General features: G+C 40.3%; 1 protein-coding gene across 1 annotated transcript in view; it reads right to left on the bottom strand.

Moving 5' to 3' along the window:
* Nucleotides 1-19,316, bottom strand: part of XYLT1 (xylosyltransferase 1) — a 281,468-nt gene that overhangs the window by 45,227 nt on the left and 216,925 nt on the right. The gene's annotated exons all lie outside the window — the stretch shown is intronic.

The raw sequence follows: 19,316 nt of genomic DNA, 5'->3' as shown, positions 1-19,316 counted from the left end.
ACTGGAATTCTGACTGTTATCAAACTACAACCACCAATGACAGCTCATAAAAAGGTTCATGGGAGTTGTAGTTTACTGATAACTCTGATATTGAATAGCCCAGAAAACACAATCATCTACTCATTAAATATGACTTGTGCAATTAACCACTGCATAAACTAAGATAACTCGACTCCAAGACCCGCTAAATACTTTGGCACCTTGGACAGCGTTTATGATCTATAGAAAGCTGATGAGTTCCGTTGCTCTCTGTTAGACTATACCTCAATAACATTTGGTTAAAGGGTAACTCACGTCCCAGTATTTTAAAAAGTATTCTTACGTATCCCTATATTTAGGGATAAATGTGAATTATTCTTTTTTTTAGTAAAACCAATACTTTAGAATCACTTTCTCTTACTTCTCTAGTGGTGAAATCATTTTACTGGGGCAGAATGGAGACAATGATCAGAGTTTGCATGATTTCCTTGAAGATAGTGCAAGAAGCATGTAAAAATGGGTGGGAAAATCAATTTAATCCACTCTGCCTGACAAATAAGAAACCTTCCACCCAAAATGTGTGTCATTTACTTAATGAAAACGCTGATGTGACACTCGTGGACAGGGACATTTCTCCAGCATTAAAATAATATCAAGGCTTACTTCATTTAATCATGAAAAAAAAAATGGGTTTAGTAGCCCTTTAAGGGTGACAAAGGCAGCATAAAATTCAATTCTGCCTATCAGAATGCCTAAGCTGATAACACAATAATGGCAAGACCCTCTCTCTGTATTCACTCATGTGCGTGTTAATTCCTTCCAGGGTTAAGCTCCTGATCCATTTGGCAACCAGAGGGGAAATAAAAAAAAAAAAAAGAGAAATATTCTCTGTATAGTAAGCTGTGCAGATTTCCACATTTGCTGCTTCAGTGAGTCTTTATCTCAGTGAGATGAACGGACATTTAGCGAATTTACTTAGTGATTCTTCCACATGAAATAGTTTCAAAAGCCAACTTCTTAGCGCACAACTCGAGGCACGTAAAGATGCACGTTTGGGAACTATGGATTTGGAGACACCTCAAAAAGCATCTCTTTGTTAAGCCTTTCAGTAAACAGCATAAACCATACTGGAAGATGTCTCAGACGGCATTTTGTAAACCGGTTTCCGATCCTAGTGTGTAACACATCGATTATCCAATAAACACAGAGTTATTCACTTAAGTCAAAGTTGCTAAGAATTCAAAGTGAATTTGACATTTCAGGACAAAATAGGCGAACTTTAAAAATACTCCAAGTCTGCTATGCTTCCAATTCGGCTACTTTGGACTTAAATGTTAAATTCTTAATAATTCTCACTAGTGAATAATCCTGATAGACTTTGGATATATTTTTACTCTTTGATTGTTACTCTTGTGCTCTTTGATTAGCTGCTGCCTGGTATAAAGTGATAAAGCACTAGTAACTATCTGGTCACCTGAAGAGGTTCAGGGCTAAAGTCCACCTCACCTGCAGGCCATAGAATACACATCAGGGGTAAATTAAATTACTACTCAGCTGGGCTAAATTGATTCTTACAAATGGCGAGTGGCGGGTGGAATTTTGAGCCCTGTATTATATATACATATTTCATTTTTTTTAATTGGAGTATCCCTTTAAGCACTTGTGTATTCGGAATCTAAGCTTTCAATTAGAAACTTTTGTGAGAGAAAAATAAAGAGTGCTACCATAGTAACAGTGAGGATTTAACTTCCCACCTGGGCTTATACACTGCCCACTGCAATCACAATACAGAAAACCATTTGTGGCACCTATCAATCTCACCCACCTTGTCATACATTATCGCTAGCACATTATTATATCTAATCTCTTCCATTGATCTGAATCCTCGAACGTTGATGCAGTAATTCCTAGGAGATTACTAGAAGTTTGTAAAGGAGAGGGCATTGCTGATGTGAATTTACTTAATGGACATTAGGAAATGGTTTTGTTTTAACCCCTTAACCCCTTAAGGACACATGACATGTGTGACATGTCATGATTCCCTTTTATTACAGAAGTTTGGTCCTTAAGGGGTTAAGGACACATGACATGACATGTGTGTGACATGTCATGATTCCCTTTTATTCCAGAAGTTTGGTCCTTAAGGGGTTAAGGTAGTGTGTGCATATGCCAGGGGTGATGTTCGTGCCACATAAATTGAGCAATTTTGCTATAAAAAGTTGAAGTAAATCGTGGCTTTGCTACTGCACATACCTGCAAGAACAGCTGTTTTTATTCCAGTAGTTACGGAAGAATTTATGTGAGCAAAGATTGTGGGATGGGTGTGAGTGAAGATAGTTCTATACAGGAGTGGTGAAATTGAGAGGTTTGATCCATTAATTAAGTTAATCCATTGTATAAAGCCGATACCGCCCAGGTGTCCCTATTTAAGAGGTAAAGTCCCTATTTTGGACCCAAATCCCTCTGTCTCTCTTTTCCAGCCTATTGTCCCTATTTCAGTATGCTTCTTTATCCCCTTCACAACATTAGGATGTTCAATTCCATTGAATGGTCTTTAATTTCATTAATCGGCATGGATGTCCTAATGTTTTGGTGTGAGCAGGTTAAAATCCATGCTGATACCAAAGAGTACCAGGTATCAATTAATACATGGTGCTCCCCTCTGTCAGCTGGGGCCATATATAGAGGCTCCAGTCTGACAAAAGCGCTGTATGTAGCGATCAACGTGCATTTAAATGCAATGCCTGGGGCAACATTTAGTGGCCCCAAGATGACCCATGTGCTATATGCAGTGCTCAAAGTGAGTTCTGCAGAATGCCAAATCTAAGTGCATTGAGAATAACATGGCTAAGCAGATCACGCTCAGTGTTGGTGTTTCTGGGCTAGCAGGTGCTCAAGGGAGACCCTCAGGATCTGGACAGATTCTGACAGGGTCTCTCAGCAAAGTCCTCTACCAACTGTGATTGGCCGTGGGTCTTGCCAGCTGCCCAGGACTAATCCCAGTGTAATAGGCATGCCTGGTTTTCAGCATTACAGGGATATGCCTGTAAGAACAGCCAGCGGATGGTGGCAACAGCTACTATTTTAGCTAGGAATCCCATCTGCTGAAATTAGTACTAACATAAGCAGCTGGTTTCCTTAGGGTTAGGGTTGAGGTTAGGATTAGATTAAGTGCTAGAGTAAGTTTTAGGTTAGTTAGTTGTAGGGTTAGGGTTTGTGTAGGGTTAGTGTGAGGATAAGGTAAGGGTTAATGCTGGGTTAAGGTTACTGCTGTTTTAGGATTAGGGGTAGAGTATGATTAAGGTTAGGACATTTATATGCTTAGAGTTAGTGTAAGCATAGGGTAGAGGAAAGGGTTTGTATAGAGTTAGAGGGGGTTAGCATAGAGTTGGCATTAACTATCAAAACGTTTCTCAAATCTTAGTCATATGAGCTCTTAAAGCACTTAAAGGGACGCTATAGTCACCCAGACCACTTAATCTCAATGACATGGTCTAGGTGCAGTGGTCCTGTCTTTTTAACCCTGCAATGTTAAGTAATTGCAGGGTTGAATCCAACTCTAGTGGCTGACAGTATGACAGTATCATAGGTCACGTGACATGGAAGCCCATAGAAATGAATGGAATACAATGCCTTCTATGGGAAATCTAGAATGTGCATGGGCATTAGGTCCCCGATGCTCTTCTATGAGGAGCAGTGGCAGAATTACCGTGGTCGCAGAGGTCGCAGCTGTGAGCAGGCCCGCCACTCCAGGGGGCCAAGCCGCCCTGGGGACCCCTGCAATCGTAGTGCCAGCCGCCATGTGTTGTGGCCCCAGCGCTTTTCACGTTAAGGGGCCCATTGGGTGGCCTGTGCTCTTAGGGCCGCCTCTGCTCTTAGGGCCACCCGATGGAAGTTAATTTCCAGGGGGCCTGGTCAGCGCTGTGGACCATCACAGCTGGAAGGGAGTGACTGCACCGGTCACTCCGCCAAGCTTACACTGGGAGCCGCAGGGGAGGAAGGAGAGGAGGGAGTCGGGGTGGGAATTCTGATTCCCATCAGGCTGAGCCACTGGACCCCAGTGAAGTCACCCTTCTGCACCTAAAAGGTAGGAAACAGGAGGGTGACTAAAACATTTTGTATATGTGTGTATTTGTTTGTATGTATGTATGTGTGTTTGTGTACGTGTGTCTGTATGAATGTTTCTCTGTATGTGTGTCTGTATGTATGTGTGTTTGTATGTATGTGTGTGTGTATGTCTGTGTGTCTGTCTGTTGATGTGTATATCTGTCTGTGTGTCTGTATGTGTGTGTTTGTATATGTGTGTGTGCGTGTGTATGTATGTGTCTCTGTGTGTGTGTGTGTGTATGTATGTGTGTGTATATGTCTGTCTGTGTATGTGTGTGTTTGTATGTGTGTGTCTGTCTGTGTATGTGTATATATATCTGTGTGTCTGTATGTGTGTGTTTGTATCTATATGTGTGTGTGTGTGTCTGTATTTCATGTGCCTCTGTGTTTGTGTGTGTGTGTGTGTGTGTGTGTATGTCTGTCTGTGTATGTGTGTGTTTGTATGTGTGTGTCTGTCTGTGTGTCTGTATATATCTGTGCGTGTGTGTTTGTATGTATGTGTCTGTATATATATATGTGTGTGTGTGTGTATGTATGTGTCTGTATGTATGTTTGTGTGTGTGTGTGTGTGTGTATATGTGTGTGTATGTATGTATGTGTGTGTTTGTATGTATGTGTCTGTGTGTAGGAGTGTGTCTCTCACACGTCTTAGTATTACTACGGGCAGGGGCACAAGAGCTTTAGGAATACAGGTTTGTATTACTTATTCTATAGTGTTCCTTTAAAACTAAGCCCTTAAAAACGGTGGAGCAAACACATTGTGCAAATTATGGGTTTTGTTTTGGTTTTGAACTTGAACAATTATCTTCATCTTTAAGGGGTTAAAACACGAGCAGTGCACCTTATTATACACTCCAAGGCACCAACATTTTGGAGCTCCTAGAAAAGACGGACATTGATAGAAAAGAGGAACAGAGGGGTTTGGGCCTCCTCAATAAGGACTGTACCTCCAAAATAGATACACATGGGAGCAGGGCCGCCATCAGGGGGTGACAACCATGACGGTTGTCACGGGCCCGGCGGTCCTGGGGGGCCCGGACTGCACAGGTAATCCTCTGCATGCCCGGGCCCCCAGCCCTTCAATCTGCATATATACATAGCGAGTACCGCTATGTATATATGCCTCTGCGGGCCCTGCTGGCTTCCAAGCAGGGCCCAGGATATACTTACCTCCCCTCCAGCACTCTCGCAAGCCACAGCAGTAAAGCGTTGCCGCGGGTTGTCATGACAACGCTCCGCGGCGCGCAATGCATGCTGGGCTAGAGCAGTGGCTGGCAGGAGGGAGAACATGGAGGGAGTCTGCTGGGCTCCTCCTTGCTGCCCCAATAAGCGGAGCCAACGGACCACCAGGGAATCCAGTGTCCCCCCTCCCTGGCTACAGGTAAGAGGCAGGGAAGGGGGAATACATATTTTTTAATTATACAAATTCTACATAAAAAAAAAAAAAATCCCAGCAGCATTTGTCACACATCCAAGACACATCCAACACACACACACACACCAAACAGACAAACTGCATCCACTACACAACCATACACATCATCCACTACACAACCATACACATCATCCACTACATTAAACAGACAAACTGCATCCACTACACAACCATACACATAATCCACTACACAACCACACACATCATCCACTACACAACCACACACATCATCCACCACACAACCACACACATCATCCACCACACACATCATCCACCACACAACCACACACATCATCCCCTACACAACCACACACATCATCCCCTACACAACCACACACATCATCCACTACATAAACACACAAACTGCATCCACTACACAACCATACACATCATCCACTACATAAAACAGACAAACTGCATCCACTACACAACCATACACATAATCCACTACACAACCATACACATCATCCCCTACATAAAACAGACAAACTGCATCCACTACACAACCATACACATAATCCACTACACAACCATACACATCATCCACCACACAACCATACACATCATCCACTACACAGCCACACACATCATCCACTACACAGCCACACACATCATCCACTACACAACTACACACATCATCCACTACACAACCACACACACATCATCCACTACACAACCACACACATCATCCACTACACAACCGCACACACATCATCCACTACACAACTACACACACATCATCCACTACACAACCACACACATCATCCACTACGCAACCACACACATCATCCACTACGCAACCACACACATCATCCACTACACAACCACACACATCATCCACTACACAACCACACACATCATACACTACACAACCATACACATCATCCACTACACAACCACACACATCATCCACTACATAAACACACAAACTGCATCCACTACACAACCATACACATCATCCACTACACAACCATACACATCATCCCCTACATAAAACAGACAAACTGCATCCACTACACAACCATACACATAATCCACTACACAACCATACACATCATCCACCACACAACCATACACATCATCCACCACACAACCATACACATCATCCACTACACAGCCACACACATCATCCACTACACAGCCACACACATCATCCACTACACAACCACACACATCATCCACTACACAACCACACACATCATCCACTACATAAACACACAAACTGCATCCACTACACACACACACACACACACACAGCATCCACTACACAAATACACACTGCATTCACTACACACATAATCCACTACACACACACACACACATCATCCACTACACAAACACACACTGCATTCACTATACACACACTACATCCACTACACAAACACACACTCTGCATTAACTATACATACACACTACATCCACTATACACACACAATACCTCCACTACACAAACACACACTCTGCATTAACTATACACACACACTACATAAACACACACTCTGCATTCACTATTCACATACTACATCCAGTACACACACACTCTGCATTTACTATACATACACACTCTGTCCACTACACAAACATACAATCTGAATCCACTATAAACAGCGTATCCACTTTACTCACGCACTTTGTATCCACTACACACATTTTATAGCCACTATACACACACAAACAAATTCAGTACACAGACACCTCATCCTTGTGGGTAGACTTAAGATGGGCCCTGTGGGGGCATTTGGGGGCGGGTTATGTGGGCGGACTTGGGGCGGGTCATGTGGACTGACTTGGGGGCGGGCCCCGGGGGGCCCAGACCGTAGGCTGTGTCAGGGGCCCCAAAATTTCTGGTGGCAGCCCTGCATGGGAGGTATGTGATATAGTACAGGCCATCTGTACATAATTTGCACAATGTGTTTGCTCCACCGTTTTTAAGGGCTTAATTTTAAGTAACACTATAGAATAAGTAATACAAACCTAGATTCTAGAATAATGAGGATTGACAAACAGCGTCTTAGCACATTTTATTAAATAGAGAAAACCGTGTGAATTTCTCTTACATTTTATCAAACACATCCATCCATTTGTGACTATTTCCCATGGTTTTTATTAAAAAGAGAAGGAATTATTCATTGTTGGTTCTCTTTTATCAGAAGTGAGATTACCAAGATATCTTCTTTATTTATAAAAGAATGTATTAAACACAATGATGCAAATATCTCACCATTTTTTAATAGGTGTTATAGAATAACATAGAAAAGGTATCTTATCTTGTTTGAAAAAAGTTAAAGGCTTTCGATGAATAAATCTTTTTGTCTGCAAGTTGGGTAGGCTTACACTCCAAGCTCATTGATACACAATGGCCAAAATTCATGAAATGCTAATCACCAGTTTCTTTATAAAAGCCAGGGAAATATATCATTTACACTAAAGCCATCTTTTCTTAGGTCAATATGAGAAGTTTTCCGAAGTCTTGGTTGCTATAGGTAACAAGACTTGGGTAATTGATGTTATATATAATATAAAGACACCATTAAAAAAGTAATGTACTATTTGTGTTTTTTTTTTTATTAGACAACAGTTAAAGCAGATTTTTTAAACTGATAAATTATTTTACATTTTCTGATAGAGCTACTAGTTCTGTGCAAATATTGTAATTGTTTTCTAAAACCAGTTCTGACGTTTTAAAGATATTTTATCAAGCAGATTTCAAGCTTACCAATAAAAGACACAGAAAAAAATTATCATTGTCCCTCTTCTCTGTATCTCTAAGCTGATTGTCAGGTGCAAAGGTCAGAGCTCATACCAATGATTGACAGGGGTAACTAAGATGGAGGTACCCAGGTGCAGGATAAAAAGTTGTGGATTTGTACGTTTAATTTTATTTTTCACGTCTCAAAAATATATATTTGTTAACTATAGGGGATAATTAGATATAAAATGTAAAATCCTGGGAAGTGACAGTTAACTTTTAAATTTAAAGAAATCAATAACAGAGTGCAAAAAGAAAATCTTGCAGGATAAAACAGTTTTCCTGTATCTCCAAGCCATTTACCTCACAGTAATTTTGAACTATTTTGGATAGATACTGGCTATTGCTGACAGCCTTATATAAGTTGGAAGGGACATATGAAGGTAGGTGGTCCTAGGCTGGAACTATGTACAGGTCGACTTCAGTTTTTTTATCTTAGTTTTAAAAGGTTTTATTATTACATAGTTATAGCATAGGTAATACATGTATCCAGCATGTTTTAAAAATATCTACTAAATAAACCTCTCGAGGCAAGGTATGCCACATCCTTACTGTGTTATATCAGAGAATTGTTTCCCTTGGTGTAGGTGAAATTGTCAGGTTTGCTAATATGAAACCCAAAGTGCAGTACTTGGACTAGCGAATATTATAATAAACAAACGTACAAGGCAAACAAATCCTACAAGGGCCAGGAAAAAGCAAAGTCAGGCAACCCAATAGTTAATATCCAGGCACCAATGGTTCACAACGGTGGGACAGGCCAGAGGTCAGGTAAACTCAGGAAATCGGGAAGCACAGTTAGTAGCATGGAAATAGCACAGAACAACTGAGCAATGACAGCTCAGTTGTTCAAGGTTTAAATAGGGTGCCAAATGTTAGACACACCTACTCTGATATGCCCCCATTGCACCTTAGTGGTGCATGGAGCTGTCAATCATCAGGGGTTGCCATGGGAGAAAATCTTATATCGATTTGTTCCAGCCGCGCCTACACAGCTGCCCTGCAGTATGGAACGATCGTGAATATCTCACAAGCATCTATCATTGCCTGGGAGATGTGACGCGACCGGATCTTGGAGGTTGTAGCCCACCCCTGGCATTCGGCAATGTGCGCTTTCAAACAAGTTGTGACTCGGAGGAGACACAAGACCAAGGGGGGAGTAGAGGTAAGTCGTGGCAGAAATATTGTTTCAACAAAAAAGTCAAACAGGCAGTGGTTTGTACTGACTATGCAAATATGTGCTTATTAATGACACTATATACTCACTAGAAGTGTCTATATTCATTGAGTAATAGAAAATAAAGTAATTATATAACACACAACACCATAAACATTTCCAAAGTGCTATATACTGGTACATAAAAACTGACATGTGAGTTGTGACAAATTAAACAAAAAGCAGCAAAAGTTAATATATGCACGGAATATCCAAGGAATCATTATTCTAATAGAACATATTTTTTTATTTGAAAACACCACGAGTAATAAAACTAAAACCTCATTATACATGCATAAAAATTAAACACATTGGTTTAGAATGTTTTTAAATTGTAAACACTGAAACCAAGATACATCAAGCTCGTGTAATTGAACCCCAGACCAGTATGTATTTATAAATCCCGGGATGGCCAATAGAGGACAAATACTCATTATAAACATTTTCTTTTAAATTTGCTGAATCTTCACATTCTGCTTCATTTATTCATTAGACAACACATCAACCCACTCCACTGCCCTCTAATTTGCTTACAAATGGATTTATTTGCTTTTAGCTATACTTGTCATAACCTAGTGAATAAAAGAAAACACTGAACTGTGTGTCTAGAACAACTTGGTACATTTACATATTGTCCGATGGAATATTTTTTTTTGTCTTTAAATTACATATTGAACGTTCTGAAAAAAAGGTATCCGTCGTCTAAATAGCCCCAGCCATATGTAACTTGCTTTCATGATTTATATTGTGGCAAACTGGAAATTATGATTTGATATTCTCAAGTGTTCAATAAAAATTGTGAGTGATGAACTCATCAGGATCCAAAAGAGCAAAAAGATTTAACACACCTCTTGATAAGCTTAATGGGACACCTAGACCCCTTATATTTGTCAAGAGTGTGTCTTCTTTCTTCATTTTAATAGAAATTGGCACTTTTACATATTAACCTTGTCACACCTTCCTGGCTGTCAATCAGACAACAGGTTCTGTTACTTCCTGGTTTGGTTAGCTCAGTGGAGCTAAAGTCAGCAGGCAGGTAATTGCCCAGAGCACCTGGCTTGTAAAAACTTCTCATTAAACTGCATCAGGAAGTCTGTGATTGGACAGCAACAGAACTGGATTAGAAGCAGAGGGCTTGCAAAAGTTGACAAGAGATCTGCAGATTTTGCAATCTGTTTTCTGTAAAAAAAATAATAATGCATTTTTAGATTATGTTTTCATTGGAGTATATTTATTGAGCAGTGATTTGTTTTTGTGAGTAGTGGAGAGACCCTTTAAGGCAGGGGAAGCTCTCCACAAGCAAGTTTCTCTTGAAGAGCTGAGTCCAATCGAACTCTAACTGTAAAGCACTTACTGAGGAAGAAACACTACAGATTTGGAAATTTAAGCAAAATAGTAACTTCTGTCTAGTATACACTAATAAACGCTGCACAGAAAGAATCTTTGACCAGATTTTCAGTATGTTATAAACGCTTTTTCATTCACATTTTCAGAAAACTTTTTCAACCTGTGAAGTTTCAAAATTGTTATAAATTATCTTTGGTTCCCAGACGCCGCCTACTCCCTTAATAAACCATCCAAGTTTATCTGCGTGTAATGGCTAATCTTTTCACTTACAAGAACTGAGCTATGAGAGTGAAGGCACAAGGTGCTCAATGCTAAACCGAGAACAGGGCAGCACAGCTCCTTCAAGTAAAGAAGGCTGATTTGCACAGCATGAGCAAGCAGCACTTACGGTACTCACAGCACTGGCGTATTTGGACAACTCAATGGGGGGGAAATGCTTCCTCATATGCCATCTGTGGGAGAGATTGCAAGTACTTATTTAGTCTGGAGTGTCTCTTTAAGATCAGACTGATTTTTGTGACTTACTGTCAGATGAGAAGTGGCTGCTTGGGCTAAAAGCTGAACTTGCTGACACCATCAGCTCTTGTGTGCTGTTTTTTTTGTTTTTTTTTAATATCTCACAAAAGCAAACTGTGCCATTTATCTGTGTCAACGTTTCTTCACGAAGCTGCTGATGGTGGGAAAAAGACTGATACAATATGAAGGTTACCAAAAATGATTTCAAATGTTGTTCTTATGCTTTCTACAAATCCAGAACACCGCAGACCCACATTATTATTAGGATTGGGTAAACTGTATGCACTTCACACCATTTAATTTACAGATTTAATGATAGACTAGTGACTTTTTATGTTGGGCCTTTGCATACCTCCCAACAATCCCTGTTTAGAAGGACAGTCCCTATTTAGGAGGGTTGGTAAGTGAAGGGTACCTGGATTAACAAAGAAGAAGATAGGTTTGGAAATCATACACACCGCGCAATAAAGGAAGTTTAAATATTAAATCTCTTTTTATGAGGAATGTGTAGGGAGACTGTGCAGGTCACATGCAGTGGAGCATAAACAAACTCATAAATGGATGATAATTGATCAGTTAAACTGCAGGGGCATAATCTATACACCAAAACCATTCCAATCAGCTAAAGTTGTTTTGGTGCTTATAGTGTCCCTTTAAAGATGACTGCCCTCACACAGCAAAGCTGGGCCAAGAGAGCCACCAAAAACAGGGACTGTGCGGGATTGCTTAATAATAGGGAAATTAGCAGAGTTTTGTGTTAAATGACTTTCTATGTCGGGGCGGAGCCAGCTACCTAACTGAACGGACGTGTTCTGTGGGAACTCCGGCTATACAGACAACAAAACGAGGCTACAAACCCAGTTCAGATCCGAAAAACCCCTCATAAGAGCGGGCTACTGTATACAGCTACTATGGGGCACAAATCAAAAAAATATCAGACAGAAAAGATCCCTACAACCGCCAATATTGGCGATCTCCTCTGGAGGCCCCAAAGCTCCACGAGACCTGTCATGGCACCTGCCTCGGACGGACCATCATGCTCCTCCAGCGAAACATCCCTCACCGACCTGAGAGAACTGGAGACGCTGGCAAGAGGCAAGCAGGCTGGCAGACCAACTACCACAGGCTCTGAGACCCCAGTGACAGAAACCACCCTAGAGGCCCTCCTGGACGAACTACGCCGTAATATCGCCACCGATATCTCCGCATTCAGAGACAAAATTAACGGAGTCTCAGCCCGCCTACACAATGCGGAGGTGACCACAACAGGCCATGAGACGAGACTCACAATCTTAGAGCGGGAACTCGCCGCATTATGGTCCGAACAAGCAAAAGTACGACAACACATGGCCACATTGGAGGACCGGAGGCGGTGGAAGAACGTAAAGGTCCACAAACTTCCAGACACAGTTACTAGGGCTGAAATACCTCACCTGATCCGGAGGCTTCTGGCTCAGTTGTTCCCCGTCAAACAAGACAAACAGATGCAACTGGACGGCTGCTACAGGCTCCCAGCTCCACCCGCAACAGCTACAGGAGCACACAGGGACGTTATAATACGCTTCCAAGCTGACCCTGACAAGCAAACGTTCATAGCAGCCACCCGTAACAAGTCGCCTTACACATCAAGCTTTTATTTTATTTTAGAGGGCATCCATCTCATTTTGACCAATAATTATTTTCATTTTTTGGATTCTTTTTACCTGCAGATTCTTGGAACGGCGATGGGGACTAGGTTCGCGCCCAGCTATGAAAATGTATTCATGTCCCACTGGGAAGAGTCCTTTATATATGGGGACCATAGCTGGGCGCGGAACCTGGTCACCTATCGCCGTTACATTGATGATCTATTTTGGATCTGGAGAGGCTCTAGAGAGGAGCTTGCTTTGTTTTTGATATACCTTAACTCCAATTCATGGGGTATTCGACTTACCACAGACCATAGTGACAGCCAAGTTAATTTTTGGGATTTACGTATTTTTATTTCCAATCATCGGATTTGTACCAAGACCTTCTTCAAGAAGGTAGATGTTAATAGTTTTATTTTTTATGATAGCTGTCACTATGGTGGCTGAATAATATCCCCAACGGACAAATGCTGAGGTTGAAAAGAAACTGCACCAACAAGGAAACTTGCGAGTTCCAAATACATAAGTTGATGGATCAATTTACAGCTAAACACTTTATCCAAAGACTTTATTGGATAAGGCCTACAAAGAGATAGATAATGTTGATGTAGAATTATTAAAAATCTTTATTGAACTTATATTGAATTATTGCACTAAATCCATTTTAACCTGATACTGTGACAAATCCTCCATTTTGTCCTCATAACCTGACTTCTCCATTTGAAAACTACATTACATGACAGAATTTCTCAGCACATCTAACACAATAGACAAAGACTGTATTTTCCATAAAGACATGACTACCCAGGAACTGCTGAATTTCCCCTAACTCGCAACATAGTATAAAAACAAGGCCATGAGAACACTGTAGTAATGAAATGTTCTATTCATAAGAGACCTTGCACCTAACCACAAGACCTGACATCACTGACCGTGTAAAATGACGCTCAAGCCCCCCCTTGTCCCCACCCGTGTCCAAAACAATACCACCTCTTGGTGGGTGGACACGAAGCTAACCACTTAATTTTTGAGCCAATTAATTATATTGATAGGTGGACACTAACCCAGACACTTAACAATTAATCCAATTAATGATGTTTATTCACTGATATCTTGATAATCAATGATGACGAAAAATGCCTCTTAAAAGGGCCTGCGCGCCCGCTCTTGCTTCACTTGCCAATAAATTTCCTCGAAGTTATTTTAACCTGAACTCCGTGTGTCAGACTGAATTACTTCAGCGTATATACGCAATTCAATTCTCTTTAATTTGGACAGGAACAGATAGACATTTAAACATTTTGGTTTACTGAAAAAGTACCATAACAATGTAGATAGGAAGGATCTTTTGGAAAATTCCAATAGGAGGATGAGGGATGAAGGAAATGTAAATAAGAATGAAAATAAACATAAAAACATGAATGAGGAGGTTTCCTTGATTTTTAACTATTCAGGGAAAAATAGAGAACTAAAGAATATTATCTATAAGTATTGGTTTATTCTAAAGGAAGACCCTCTGCTGGAGCAGATAGTCCCCAAAAAAACAAGGATTATTTACAGAGGGCTATCAAGTATTAAGAACCATCTAGTTAAAAGCAGCCTCAAACAGGAAAATCAAAGTAAGAATTTCCTTAATCAAGATATAGGTTTCTTCCAATGTGGGTATTGTTTGGCTTGTAGAACTACAGGATCTCCCAAATGTGTTAAAAAAGAGTTGATAGGAGGAGATACACAACAAGTATACCGTGTTAAACAACTTATAACTTGCCACACTACTAATTGTGTTTATGTCCTCACATGCCCATGCAACATGCACTATGTGGGCAAAACCACTAGACAAGTGCATGTTCGCATTGAAGAGCACGTACAAAACATCAAGAGGGGCTTTAAGGAACACCCTTTATCCTCACACTTCATTCATAAACACCAGGGAGATGTTACTAAACTGCAGTTTATTGGAATGGAAAGAGTAAGTAGGAATTGGAGGGGTGAAAATTTAGATAACAAATTAGCAAGGCAAGAAATGAGGTGGGTGTTTAAATTAAAATCACTGTCCCCTAGGGGCTTAAATAGAGAATTTGAAGTTTGTCACTTCCTATAAAAATCTCTTTGTAACTGTTTTTCCACTTTGTATATTGGAGGATGTTTTCATTGATTCATCTACTCATCTTTTTTCTTTCATCTTTTTTCTTTATTTTGAGGTTTAATGTTTGTTTTTTCCTCCGTTCCTCTTTTTAGTAGGTATTTCAATCAATGGATATATGATTGTCGTTTGGTGTGATTATATTTTGATGTTCTCACTCTATGAGAATATAGGTGAAAGTGTTCCTCACCAATGTTCATAAATTCGAATTGGGAATACCTTATTTATGAAGATGACTCATATTGTATAACATTTATAAAATTCATAATAGGATGTCTAACTCAGTGTATATGCTGCTTGAAGTGTTTCTGTAAAATGTGGTATAATTATCTTTTTTGGGGAAAATGTCATTGCCATACACCATTTTTGCAATTTTATATTTTATATATATATTTTTTTTATATTTATTTTTGTCTACTTGTTTTCTCTGAAGCGAATTGATGATATCTCATTGGCCCTATTGGGTAAATACAAAATAGAAAGAGATATCCCTTTAAGAGGTACGACATTGGAGGGTAATATCCCTTTAAAGGGGAAATCTGAATGCTCTTATGTAGAAATGCCATCTAAGATTTTATCTGTTTGCAGAGCTTTTATTCATATAGTATTAGACCCAAAAATAGTTGGATACTGACATTCTGGCTGTTTTCAAACTGTGTGTAATAATAGGATCAGTTTTGAAGCTGATGTAGGAAGTTCAATAGAAGTTTATACATATGTTACATATGACTAGCTAAATGCGATCGAGATAACCACGCCCCCGACCAATGGAGTGACAATGGGGGAGAAGATATGCACTCAAAAAGAGGGCTGGGACTTCATGACGTCGTCGGAGGAAGCCTGTGGAGGCGGGCGAAATGCGTCACATGTACGTCATCAGAGGGGCGGACCCGGAAGCGGACCACGTGATCGGAACGAAACCAGGAAGTGATTCGCATCCTTGATTGTTTTACATGCTTTTATGTGGGTGACTCTGTGAGTCTATACCCACTAGATCCCAAGTAAGGGTTTTTAACTTTTGTTATTAAATAAATTGCCTGTGATATTATTCAATTGGAGGTCCTGCCCTTCTTTTTCACACAGCACTATTGAACTGCCAGTGGATATATACTTTGGAACAATCTTCAGTGGGGGAATCCCCTCTCCAAAGGAGCTTTGCAAACCCAGAGCCAGGGGTGATAAGGCTCTGGGACATGTGAGTTTTTTCTCTCATATTCCCCTTTTTTTTATTCATGCTTATCCAGATTGTCTGCACTATTATTTGCTCTTTATATTTACAGATCAATTAAGCATGCTTTTTTTGGTAATTAAAGTCGCCTTACACGTTTGAAGATCACCAGCTGACGTACTACCCGGATTTTTTCAAGGCAACCCTAGACTGGAGAAGGTCCCTGAGTCCCTTGACCGCAGCACTCACAAAATGCAAGGTGCCTTACAGATGGGGAACACCAATGAGTCTTTTGATCCCCCACGATTCTAGGACTTTGAAAGTGTTCGAGGATACAGAAATGCCCAGCATCCTACAGAAACTCGGGATACCATCAACCTCAGAAGGATTACCAACATCAACTCCTGACACACAACCACGAACCTGGGACCCCTCAATGAATCCGACCATTTGTTCCAGCCGTCCTGCGGAGTGACCCAGCCACTACCGCGGTACACTGAACTGCCACAAACCGCAAGCAGTGACACTGCCTTATTTTTGTTTGATTTTTATAATGTTAGATCGTTTCTTGAAATGCTTTACGCAACATTTACCACTTTATTGTTAATTTTTTAATACTAAACCACTCATAGTGCACACTCATAGAAATGACCCTCTACCCTCATACACTCACTGGCATAGGGAGTATACTCCCCTTTAATCCCCCCTCTGCCCACTCACTTGCCTCTCTCGTAATAATACTAACAACAAGTGGAGTGAGTATTCCCCCTCTTGCTAAAATACTGTCCCGCATGTTAACTCATATGAAATGCAAGAGGAACAAGAACCGCGATACCTCTCAATGATCAGTCACGCTTTACACTGTTTCTTACAGGGATCGCGAGTCCAGGTCCCACTGTTCACACACACCTTACTGTTCAATATAAAAATGTAAAAGTGTGCTAAAACCTGCTACAGTATGTCACACCACTGTTTTGCTCCGTCTTCATCTGCTGTGCATGCAGCTGTTGTTGTGACACTGCCTGCTTATATGTTTATATGTTTAAACTTGCACTTTCAAAAATAAAGAATTATATTAAAAAAAACTACTTTCTATGTCTTTGCAGAACAGAATCATAAAATAACTTTTAATTAGTTTACTTTTTGATAATTACTTTAAAATGCCCTACATGTTAGCCAAAGGTTCCCCTTTAAAAACAATGTTTCACACTGTACTGCAGATATTTTCACACTGTAACTTGTCCTGCTAATTAATGAAACACAGAAAATAAACTAAAATAAAATAAATAATGCTGTGACTGGTGAGATGCAATGGACGCGTTGCACGGCTGAATAACGACATTGGTTTTTAAAATTGTATATGTCAGTTAGTTTAGACTTGCCTCCGCCTTAAATGGAGCATACAAATAGGTGAAAGTAGGTCAGAAACTATTTTTACATCATATAACAAGGCTGATTCTGCTGCTGTTACTCTGGATTCTGGCAAACCCTCATCGCGTTCGGAATGTGTAGCTAGAATTTAATGATTACACAATGGGTAAAAGATATCTCTCTACATACATCAGTCAGCACATTAATAAAACAGGGTTTGACTTTCATTACCCCATGTGAACAATTATACGGTTACTATTCTGTAACAGAAGATGATGGCTTGCAAGCTGTCTAGCTAGGGAAACTTTGCAGAATGGGCAGAATGTGAAAAAGAAAAAAAATATACATATATCACAGGAGAGAAAGACAAATGCTTCTGTTGGCAAATTATTTTACCTTACACTGACAGTTGTCAGCTAGAAGAATAGTAAGCTATCTGAGGCTATGCCTCCTATATATCAAAATCTAGTAGCGTACGTACAGGTGTGTGTTATAAAAGTATTTTTTTGAAACTTCAGGATAATTGCATTACTAAAATGTGCAAGACATGCAACAAAATATAATATGGTTATTAATTCCCATATATATTAAAAAAATCCTCCAAAACGTTTTGTACACTTTCACAACTGACCTAATTTAACCGACAGAAAAAAATACAACTGGCCAATTGTTTTTGTGTGCACTCAAAATTCTATCTGTCTTAATTATCCGTGTCTGCGTGTTAACTTGTGTACTTGTTTATCAATAATATGTTAACTGATCAGAGTACCAGTTTGGTGAGGAACAAATGATCTGAAAATTGGTTAAGCATACATACAGTAGCATGTACTCAAAGGGTTAAGGTGCTTAAAGGACCACTATAGTTTGTTTTCCTGGCACTAAAGGGTCATTAGGTCCCCCCCACCCTCATGGCCCCACTCCCGCTGGGCTGAAGGGGTTAAAACCCCTTCAGCCTCTTACCTTTCTCCAGCGCCGGGCTCCCTCTGTGCTGGGGAACTCTCCTCCCTCTGACGACATTAGATCCGCGCGCGCATTCAAACCGCCCATAGGAAAGCATTACTCAATACTTTTCTATGGACGTCCACCATCTTCTCACTGATTTTCACAGTGACAATCACGGAAGGGGCCTCTAGTGGCTGTCAGTGAGACAGCCACTAGAGGCCGGATTAACCCTCAGTGAAACATAGCAGTGTCTCTGAAACTGCTATGTTTTCAACTGCAGGGTTAAACCTAGAAGGGACCTGGCACCCAGACCACTTTATTGAGCTGAAGTGGTCTGGGTGCCTATAGTGGTCCTTAAATATACAATAAACTATAAGAATATGACTAACTTGATCGTTTTTGTTGTGACATGAATAAAAGTTTGCTTTCAAGAAAAAAATAAAACAAATAATAAACAACATATGGTTGGCCAAATTTTTACTTTTTTTTGTATCTTGGTTTTTTTTTTAGGACCCCTGATGAAGCATATCATAAAAGATCATACATAACACAAGGATTAGGCAGTAAAAGTAATATTTTCACTTGAATATGTCAAGCATTACTAAACTAAAAATATGTGATTGATTAGATTACCTAACATCAGGTCATATCCAGAAGCTGTGTTGACAGCTCACTCATCACGGCAGCCACAGAGTAATCACAAAGTTAGCCAGTA

The sequence above is a fragment of the Pelobates fuscus genome, chromosome 8 (assembly GCF_036172605.1).
Source record: "Pelobates fuscus isolate aPelFus1 chromosome 8, aPelFus1.pri, whole genome shotgun sequence".
Classification (NCBI taxonomy): Eukaryota; Metazoa; Chordata; class Amphibia; order Anura; family Pelobatidae; genus Pelobates; species Pelobates fuscus.
This window is presented reverse-complemented; position numbering and strand designations above follow the sequence as displayed.